Source organism: Rattus norvegicus, chromosome 2 (genome assembly GCF_021556685.1).
Source record: "Rattus norvegicus strain SHRSP/BbbUtx chromosome 2, alternate assembly SHRSP_T2T, whole genome shotgun sequence".
In the NCBI taxonomy this organism is placed as follows: Eukaryota; Metazoa; Chordata; class Mammalia; order Rodentia; family Muridae; genus Rattus; species Rattus norvegicus.
In genome coordinates, this window is record NC_141535.1 from 207,767,657 (window position 1) to 207,779,439 (window position 11,783).

Sequence of the window (11,783 nt, forward strand, 5' to 3'; positions counted from 1 at the left end):
AAAATAAAATATATTAAAATAAATAACTTTAAATTTTGTGTTAAAACATACTTATTAAGTCAATATATTTATTTTATTTTATTTATTAGTTAATTTATATAATTAATAATTGTTTTTCTCTTTCTCAATTTGCATACAGAAAGTCATTATTGGAAAGTATGGTTTTAAGATTGTTAGAGCCAGAGGAGCTGAGTGGTTACAATAGAACTGTCTCTCAGATACAGTGGGCGAGGTGCACAGGCACATTCACAACAGCTGTGACAGCTTGTCAAAACCTGCATGAAGTAAAACCAGATAAAATCACAGCATGGAAGCAGGGTTAGTGGTCAAGTCCTACCTCTAGCTCAGGAGCTACTTAAACTGATGACTGCTGGGCCAGGGAGAGCCAGATTTCCTAAGGGATGAGGCTTATGAGAGGACACCCATGCAAGTGGACAGTCTTAAAACTACACACATGTAGTGCTAAGTCAACTCAGATTCAGTGGCTTTAAGAGAAATACAGCACCAGAAATTGGGGAAAAGTGGTGGAAAGGGCTGGGGGGGATTATAGAAAAGGGAGTGGAGAGATAGATTTCATTAAAACACATTATGTTTATGTATGAAATTTTCAAATAATATAAAATAATTTCATTAAATAGTGACTTGGGGTTATTTTTTCCATAACCATTCCAATAATTTATTAAATAGTCCCAAATATACTTCAGCTATTTTGTGCTACATATTTATGTGAGGCAACATTCTCAGATTTAATTATTATGCAATAAAATATTGATCTATTCTGAAGAATCTTAAAGGTGCTCTGTGTCCTACAGTATCAAATATTCAACCAAGGTTAAATACTTTATGTTAAGATAGGCAAGCATTTCCATCTCATTAGTATGCAGATTTGCTAATGTCACTAATAAATGTTAAAATTCTATATATACTAAAGAACTCTTTATAATAAATTTCATGATTTATTATTAGTAAAAATAAAGATTACTTTTCCCATAACTATTTTTGTAAATGCGTACATCTCTCTTGTCTTCTATTTTGAACACTGAGATTATTACCCTACATCTGCAATGTTTTCATCTCTCTCATCAAAAGAAATGGGCAGAGGCACCACACAGTACTTATTTTCAAGGCAAGTTCTAGCTCTGGAGTTTCACATGGGAACCCCTGTGAGAATCACTTCTTGCTCAGTTGTTTCAAAACATGGCACTGGATCAATCATTGGATTTGGCAGAACTTGAGTTATTCTGATATAGTATTCTCCACAAAGAAGGCATGCATATTCAAGCTTTAGTTTCTGAAAGAAAAATAAAAGTGTTTTGTCTTTGTTTATTTTTCCAAAAGAGAAGGAAAAGGAGGATGGGGGAAGGCTGTGGAAAGATGTTATCAGGAAAGTAGAGGACATGTTTTCTGAATCTCTAGGTCTGCCTTTGAACTTCAGGATGAAGCTGTGCTCTCATGGGGAGTTTTTAGGGTCCCTTCACATACACACACACACACACACACACACACACACACCTATAAATACTTCAAAAACTCTGCTTTTGAATTGGGTTAGTTTGTTTTATTTTAGGCAACTTCTCATTCTAAAATCTGGAAGAGAGGCTTTAATGTCAGAGCTAAATTAAAGAGAAAGCAGTTCTTGTTTTCAGATAAACTGAAAGTTATCTGCCTGCTTGAGAACACTCTGTTGGGAATGTTCCAGTTTCTCCCTGGTCCTTCCTTTCCTCCCTTGGTGGAGTCCTGACTACACTCACATTCCTATCTATCTCCATGAGTTGCCAAACCTCCCCTTTCCTAATCTCTGTGAGGGAAACTAATATCACAGCTCATCTTCTTATTCTTGGTAATCACCTTTAAAATCGACAGCTCCCCTCCCCCAATAAGAGGTGATTTTCAACCATTTTCTGATTGGCTTTAGGCCATACTCCACACAGTTAAACCTATAATTGACACCATTAGGGATCCAAGAACCGGTGACTAGATAGATCATAGGAACTTGAGAGAACCTATGATTACCATTCTGCTAAATAAACATCATATTAAACTAACTCCTAGTGGCATATTGTTAAACCTGGACACTAATTCATCTTTCAACCTTCACCAGGGAAGCCACTATTTTCAGGTGATAGAGACCCACAACTAGTTAGGGTCCAGAGAATAAGAGAGTACAGAATTCTCAGCCCTAAACAAAACCTCTAGATCATACTGCTCCTCCCAAGGTCCATGGATCACTACAGAAGAGGAAACAGACAGATTGTAAGAACAAGAGGAAGATTACAAGGAGGCAGTGTTTTCTGGACTCAGCAAAGCAGGTGTACATATGAGCTGACAAGAGTTGTTTGTGCTAGCATGCACAGGATCTGTGCAAACTCAAGTCAGACAAAATCCCAGCATTGAGGGGGTCCATGGAATCGCACCATACCCCAGGAAGTATTGGTTAATAGTAGTTTCTGGTAAAAAAAAAAGAAGAAGAATTTTTTAAGCGTTTAACCCCTAGTAAGTTGACTATGGTCTGATAGAAAACCACATGCCTTTAAAATAAAAGGCCAACACAAATAAATTTGACTGTGTAATAACATGATTTGGGGGAAAAACACCAAAGAATAGACCTGAGATGAGTAGATGGAGGAGCTGAATATGAAAATATTATTAAAACCCATTGTATAAAACTCTCAAAAAATAATTTTACAAAAGGGAAAGAAAGAAGCTGATCCCACCCCTTAGGAATGATTTCTCTTCCTCCAGTATCTTCATTTATGCTCTGAGTACCGCTCTAGATTTTTAATGGTCAAAAATATACACAGTTCTTCCCTTGAGGAAATAAAAGGGACACAAAAGGTCTCCACTCCATTATATCTTCCAGCCACTGTTCCATTGCCAACGTAATTGATCCTCAAATTCGTGTAAGAAATGAGTGAACACAGTGATTCTGTCCTCTCACTGGTTTCTGAGATGGGACGTTCTCCTGGACTAGTCCTTGAGGGTTTTCTAATTTACTAGGGGCATGGTTTCATGATCTCCATGTTTAGTAGCTCAGACTCTGTCATACTGTCCTTGATTGATTGGAAGACCCTGTCTCTGAGCTATGCCTATGCCGTTGTGAACTTTCCTCTTAGTGTTCTTGACTAAGACAGATCTGGTGTCTGCAAGTGGATGAAACAACTCTTCCTTCACTGGCTGCTTTGCTCTCCCTCATCTTATACTTTTCTCTGAAAACCTTTGTAAAGGATCATGCTCTAAGGAAAAACATCTATGACAGCATTTAATTACATTGTGTCATTTGGAAGCAAGTGAAAAAAAAATACAAGTAGAACATCGCCAAGTAGACTCATATTAATTGCAAAGACCCATGACCAAAGAGGGAAGCTGCAGTTTTCTGTTTCTTTGATAATCACAGACTCTGGGGCTGAAAGAGCCTATTCCAGGAAACAGTTACTCAGAATAGCTGCCCTACTCCCTATGAAAAGAGGAATTAGATCTCTAGGTCCTTCAATGTCTAGAAGAATAAAACTTTCCTGATGGAAACTGTGAGCCAATGTCACTGTCACACAGCTGAGTAAATCACTGTGTCCACTGGAGCAGAAAGGAGAAACACAACAGGCATACACTATTACTCACACTCTTGTCTGTAGTGGTTACTTAGGTGGCTTTAATATTAATTTTTACTCAATCATGTTTTTTCTTCCTTCTTAGAGGTTCTTTTTTAAATCAAATATCTTTCAAATTCATTTATTTCTTTTTTTCTCTGATTCAATCAACATTTTATTATTATACACTTATTTACTGACCTTGATTAAATACATGCCAGATGCTATGAAGTTTTAGTCAATGGAAATATAAAACAACTTTTATAAAGAATATAATGGAAATATAAAAGCAAAACACCTACTTATCTTTTAGCAGGCATGGTGGGACGGTATAAGAAGAAAAGTTATACCCAAATATATGATCTCAATAGAGGCAACTGTAATAACTGTAATTCACTTTGTATTGTTTGAGCCTAAATAGAAGTGTTATGGAAGTTGGCGATGGCTTCCTCACGAAGTGATGCTAGAATTGAAATGTAAGGGGGGAAGCGTTGTTAATCAGATGGGAAGCAGGGATATCGTAGGTAGTACAGCACAAGTACAAATGTTTTATGATTGAAGATAGCATGGTGCTACACTACATCAAACTAGGTGTAGAGTTAGGGGAATATGGAAGCCAGAGATGTTGGCAGATGATTAGTGGGGCTTCTTGGACAATGTTAAGAAGTCTTCTTTGCATTAGAGACCAAGGAAACTATTGAAATTGTTCAACCATAGGGAGAGAACAATAGATTCAACTTTACAAGGATTGTCTTGCACATGAAATGGCTTTCTCTGCTGTCCTGTATGAATGCATGTTTCCTTTCCCTGTCTTATGTGGATCATTCAAATCAGTATCAAGAGAATCCCTAGGTCATGCAGTTTGTACCTTTTTAATTTCTCAATCAGATAGTGTAGATGGCTCTTTATTACTTTTAAGGTGAATCTTAAGACATTAGATGTATTATTATTATTATTATCATTATTATCAATTCTACCATCTGGACCCAATATACCTTGTCCCCGCCAGCGGGGACCCAGTTATTCAGGGTCCCGAAGAGGCTTTCTACCTGTGGGCAAAATGCGGGTGAAGAGAAGGAGACCAAGCAAGATTCTGTTGTCAAGGTCTCGTTTATTGGGATGAACGTTACAGCTTCTAAGGCTTTCAGGTAGGGGGGGTGTCCTTTGTGAAACACAGAGGAGGGGGAGATGAGGATATAGGCAGTGATAGCTGGAGGCAAAGAGGTCAGGCGGTAGACGATGAGGTCAGGCAGTGGAGACACCGGGTGTTGACTGAGGAGATAACTGATTTTTGCTGAGGCTGAAGCATCCCATGAATGCTATCTTCCTGTGCCGTAATTCATGGGAGAGGCTCTAAGAGGAGTATGTGTGGCCAAGAGTCACATAGCCGCTTTGAGCTATAGTCACAAAACGGCCAGGCCCAAATCCAATATGGCTCACTACAATACCTTCTAAACTAGCTCCCTTCATTTCAACAAAGCTAGTTCTACCCTTTAACTAAGATAGTCTTAGTTAGTTTTTTAAACAGAGGCTTTTAGAACCCATGGTGTTCTTTTTTCTTAAACTAAAATGTAAACATATTTGAGGCTCAACTCAAGTTCTATTGGTTCCATAGATTGCTTAGATCATTCTAGACCACTAAGTAGTCTCATATTCACTGTATTCTACCAGCACACGTGTAATAATGGTTAAAGCAAGTCTTACAGGAGTAGATTATTTGCAGGGATATGATTTACCTTCCACTTTTAGGCACCATCATCCTGGCTTACTATAACTAGATTATTAACCTTCTTCAGCAATGTCAATTTTGTTTGATTTTGCCTTGATGACATTTTTAGTGAAAATTTAGGATATAGAGACAAGGAAAGACAAGAACAGCATTACAGAGGAATTTTAATCCAGCAACATGGCTGCTCTGGCAAGGGATCACGTCCAAAGACCTAGGTCTGTGTGATCTGACTGGGATGACACATATTTAATCACTATTGGCTGGAATACAGGCAAATCCTTAGTACACACCTTTAATCCCAAACAATGTATATAATATTATTTTATAGAAGGAAGCAGTCACATATGAAAGTGACATCTAATTGAAGGGCATCTAATTGATTCATCATCTGATGAATCAAAGGAAGATTTGACAGAATGAGTCAAAGATAGGATACTTCCAACTCTCACAAGAACACACAAGGAGAGGAGACTTAAGAGGGCACCAGAGAGGGGGGCAGTTTTACACGGACAGTTTTCCAGAGGCAGGTTGTAGTTAAAGACATAATGATCCAGAGAAGAAGAAAGAGCCAGAAGATTCGGGCAGATTGCCAGGGTTAGTTTGAGGTCAAGTAGAGCAATTCATCCAGAAGCTGAGAGAAGCCAGTTTGAATCAGTCAGCTTGGAGAAGACATTGGGCCAGAACAGCTTAGTTGATACAGCCAGCCAGTGTTCAGAAATGGCTAGAAGGGGTGAGCTTATTCAGCAGTAAGCCTCTGAGATGACAATTAGATATGGCAAATGAAAGTTACCTTTACACACCAGAATTTGAGAGTAAGTACAATCACAAGGTTTTGAGAAACATTCTTCAGAAATACTTTTACTTGCTACTTGATAGACTACTGTGATGTAATCCCATAATGTCTTTCATTGTACATGGTTGCTGGACACTTTTTTTCCACTTCACCATGGGTGTAAACAATGCAGTTAAACCATAATTTCTTCTGTTAAGCCTCAATTATTTCCTTAGGAGAAACTGAGAAATATACATCTACTGTCCAATTATTGTTACTCATCACCTATTAGCCTTCCCACAAACTTTAACTTCAGATAGAACAATATTCATTTCAGCACAATCTCATTAGCACCAATTTTTATTGTTGCATATATTATCTGTATTTTTTAACAAAAAATATGGTGGAATTATTTTGCTCTGAATGTGAATAAGTAGCATTATCACTTCTTGAGTATTGGAAAAATGCTTCAGAAAGATTGTATTTTATTTCTGACCTTCCTTCTTTCCTTTTTGTTCCCGTCCTTCTTTCCTTTTTTTCTTTATTTTTATCAAGATCTCATTATGCACTTCAACCTTGCTAGAAACTCACTGTGTAGCCCATGCTGGTCTCAGACTTATTATCATGATCCACCTGCCTCTGCCTTCTGATTGGTGAGAACACAGGCATTCATGTTCAGCCTCTGAGATCCACATGCATTCTTGTGTGTTGTAAACACATGGTGTCCTAAGTATGTGTTAGAGTAAAAGGCAATGGAGTCACAGAAGACACTGAGGAATTTTTGTTTTGCAAATAGTCTAAAAAAGGCTACCACACAGCATTTAAGTTTGATAGAAGTTTCTTCCACAGTTACTCCTGACAGTGACTTTAATATTGTTTCTGCTTGGATGATTTCACAAGCAGGAGACCAAGAATTTAGCAGAATGAGACACTGGTGATAAACCAACAAGCATTACTACAATATTCTAAATCTGAGTTTTCATTTAGGAAGTCTGGAAGGCACAGATGCAGGAAATGTAACATTCTGGAAATCATAAGTGCATTAGGTAGAAAAGTAGGCATTCTGCCTGAGAAAACTATTGTTAAAAACCAACTCAAGCCTTACCCAGCAGGCCTAGTGAAGGATGTTACTATAATATTGTCAAAGTATTTAATGTTTGATCTGTATGAATTATGCCATATACTTTATTTCCTCTGTGAATCACTTATTACAGTGCTATCTTTCTAGCAATATGCAAATATGTGTGCAAAGAATTTTATCCACCTCATTTTGATTTAGTTATCAGAACACATAACACCTGCTGAAGCTGAAGCCGATAGCCTCCGAAAGGCTTCTTTCATTCTGCTCCCAGTTCGCACATCATCAGCACAATTCAGATGGAAATTCCACAGATATTGCTAGTGGATTGGATGTCTCTGAGAAATTTGACCTCCCAAATTTGATTTATTTAGCATATTTGCATTTTAATGGCTTTCTCCCTGAAAGGATAATCGTCTCATCAAGATGGACCGCTACGGTTTTACTGAGTCATTCGTATTCCTCAGCTCATTTATCTGTGTTTATTACCGTTCCGTATGACTATGCGGCACAATGTGCAAGCACATGTGGATGGAGCCTATGCATCTGAAATGAACACTTCAGCATTTTAAAAGATGGAGGCTTTGGAATTTTGGTGACCTGAGAGAGGTTCGTTCTGTACTTTTGACAGTCTGCTGAGTCAGGTTCTCAGTTTCAAGGTTAATAAGAGCTAACATTTCTGTAGAGTCTTCTCATGACTCTTTCCATGTATATGCCCTCATTTCCTAGCATGTCCAACTTCTTGAAATGGTTCAGTAACCTTTTGAAAGCTACAAGTAAAGCATTTATAGAGCCAACTCCTTCCCTCCCAGTATCTGCCACTAGGCTTCTAAGCTTGCTATAAATACCAGATTGAAGTTTGGTGAGTGGGCATTGCTGGTGGCTGTAGTTTGATGGTAAGCAACTGTAGACTATTACCAGATTGAACTGTGATATCTATCTCATTTTTACTATCTCCTACTCCATACCAAACTCCATTTACTGTTTTATTTTATTTTACTTATTTACCTAAGTTGAAACAAACCAGTTCATTCTTTCATGCCATGTCATCTAGAACACTCTATTTCTCCACAGGAACTGCTACACTTACTTTACCACTAAAACAAGTCTGAACCTCTGTTACCCATTATCATGGAGAGGGATAGAGAGAACAAAACCCCATCTACACTCTAGCTCTTGAATAGGATCTTTCTCTTAATATATTGGTGTGTAGCCTGAGAAGCTGGAAGTATTCTTTGTAATAAAACAGGTGCAAATAAAATAGAAAAGACTGCTATATATCAGTCCCCATTATTGTTTAGCGGCATATTTCAAGCATTTATACATCAGAATGTGGATGGGTCTGTTGACTAAAAGATACCAAATCTACAGAAGGTATCATCTTCTGTGTAAGATTAAAACTATAAAACATCCTAAGTCTTATTAGAATGCTGATATAATCTATAATATTTTTATCGTGAAAGTCTTTATGGGGTTTCTTTTTGCAACACTTTTACTGCTTTTTGAGCATTTCTTGCAAAGTGTGTTGAATGAATTGACCCCCTTGGCCCCTTCCCTTACCACATTCCCATTCTCATAATCCATCCCATCCACCTTTGGGATTGATGCATGCTTTCATTTTCTTTCCACCCATCGAGACCAGGGTATGTTGACCAATTAGTCTTGGGAGGATAATTGCCCTGTTAGGTGTTAAGCCTATCAGACATCACATTAGTAAAGAAAACTGACTCTCCCTCTCCCAAAGCTGTCAAATGACAATGATTTCCCAGCTAGTAGTGAGGTTTCCTGCCCACCGTCATCCCCCCATGGAAGGATTTTGTCTGGCTGGATTTGCACAGATCCTGCATGCTGTCATAATTATTGTAAATTCATATGTGCTTCTGCCATGTTGTAGCTGTAAAACCCTGTTTATTTGATGTCATCAACTATCTCAGGTTCCTACAATTTTTATGCGCCATCTTCTACAAAGATCCCTGAGCCTTGGGGGGAAGGGATATCTTCTATAACGTTTTCTATGTCTTGCTTCCTCTTGATGTGTAGATGTGTGGATGGTAAGACAAGTATGGCTCATATTATTACAACAACATCCGGGTTGCAATTTTCTGTCCTGTCAATCAGCATTCCTTGTGATAATCCTTTATATTCATACCACATGCCTATGCAAGCCCTGACAAGCCCTGAGCTACTTGCCAATGCCATGGGGCTGTGTTTTTCAAGAATGACACGATTGAGTCCTATAATTAAAACTAACCTTTACCAAACAAAAATGCCTTTGAGAGGTGATGTATTATGTTTACTTATTTTAGTATTGTATATGTTTTCTACTATGCTGATGCAACAGTTTATGTAATCAAAAAATCCCCTTAATCCACACAGCATTTGTAGAACTAGTGTACTATATTACAGTGTGTTAGAACTATCTTAGAAATAGCTAGCTCATGGGTCAAACATCTATTCTGTTTGTCATTAATTGTGGGCAAGTTGTCAACATCGTGGAAGAAAGGAAGATAATCACCTTTGTTTCACAGAATTTTATGAAGAATCATGTAGCATTAAAATATTAAATGTCTGAATATAGTAAATAGTGAAATGTGTCTCTTTGCCTTTCCTTATGGCAGTAAATAAATAGCATAGTACACAGTTTTAGAAACCCACACACCTATGGTCACTTGATTTTTGACAAAGGAGCCAAAACCATCAAATGGAAAAAAGATAGCATTTTTAGCAAATGGTGCTGGTTCAACTGGAGGTCAACATGTAGAAGAATGCAGATCGATCCATGCTTATCACCCTGTACAAAGCTTAAGTCCAAGTGGATCAAGGACCTCCACATCAAACCAGACACACTCAAACTAATAGAAGAAAAACTAGGGAAGCATCTGGAACACATGGGCACTGGAAAAAATTTCCTAAACAAAACACCAATGGCTTACGCTCTAAGATCAAGAATCGACAAATGGGATCTCATAAAAGTGCAAAGCTTCTGTAAGGCAAAGGACACTGTGGTTAGGACAAAACGGCAACCAACAGATTGGGAAAAGATCTTTACCAATCCTACAACAGATAGAGGCCTTATATCCAAAATATACAAAGAACTCAAGAAGTTAGACCGCAGGGAAACAAATAACCCTATTAAAAAATGGGGTTCAGAGCTAAACAAAGAATTCACAGCTGAGGAATGCCAAATGGCTGAGAAACACCTAAAGAAATGTTCAACATCTTTAGTCATAAGGGAAATGCAAATCAAAACAACCCTGAGATTTCACCTCACAGCAGTGAGAATGGCTATGATCAAAAACTCAGGGGACAACAGATGCTGGCGAGGATGTGGAGAAAGAGGAACACTCCTCCATTGTTGGTGGGATTGCAAACTGGTACAACCATTCTGGAAATCAGTCTGGAGGATCCTCAGAAAATTGGACATTGAACTGCCTGAGGATCCAGCTATACCTCTCTTGGGCATATACCCAAAAGATGCCCCAACATATAAAAAAGACACATGCTCCACTATGTTCATTGCAGCCTTATTTATAATAGCCAGAAGCTGGAAAGAACCCAGATGCCCTTCAACAGAGGAATGGATACAGAAAATGTGGTACATCTACACAATGGAATATTACTCAGCTATCAAAAACAACGACTTTATGAAATTCGTAGGCAAATGGTTGGAACTGGAAAACATCATCCTGAATGAGCTAACCCAATCACAGAAAGACATACATGGTATGCACTCATTGATAAGTGGCTATTAGCCCAATTGCTTGAATTACCCTAGATGCCTAGAACAAATGAAACTCAAGACGGATGATCAAAATGTGAATGGTTCACTCCTTCTTTAAAAGGGGAACAAGAATACCCTTGGCAGGGAAGAGAGAGGCAAAGATTAAAACAGAGACTGAAGGAACACCCATTCAGAGCCTGCCCCACATGTGGCCCATACATATACAGCCACCCAATTAGACAAGATGGATGAAGCAAAGAAGTGCAGACCGACAGGAGCCGGATGTAGATCGCTCCTGAGAGACACAGCCAGAATACAGCAAATACAGAGGCGAATGCCAGCAGCAAACCACTGAACTGAGAATAGGACCCCCGTTGAAGGAATCAGAGAAAGAACTGGAAGATCTTGAAGGGGCTCGAGACCCCAAAAGTACAACAATGCCAAGCAACCAGAGCTTCCAGGGACTAAGCCACTACCTAAAGACTATACATGGACTGACCCTGGACTCTGACCCCATAGGTAGCAATGAATATCCTAGTAAGAGCACCAGTGGAAGGAGAAGCCCTGGGTCCTGCTAAGACTGAACCCCCAGTGAACTAGACTGGTGGGGGGAGGGCGGCAATGGGGGGAGGGTCGGGAGGGGAACAGCCATAAGGAAGGGGAGGGGGGAGGGGGATGTTTGCCCGGATACCGGGAAAGGGAATAACACTCGAAATGTATATAAGAAATACTCAAGTTAATAAATAAAAAAAAAAAACTTATCCTACTGAATATCCTTCTTTAGTGTGGAAATGCACAGTACTTATCTTTTAAATAGTTAGTTTTGTTAGCAGATGGAAGATAATCTGTTGTACTGTACCTGATATGGATCTTTGCATAGAATTTTAAATTCTTAAAGG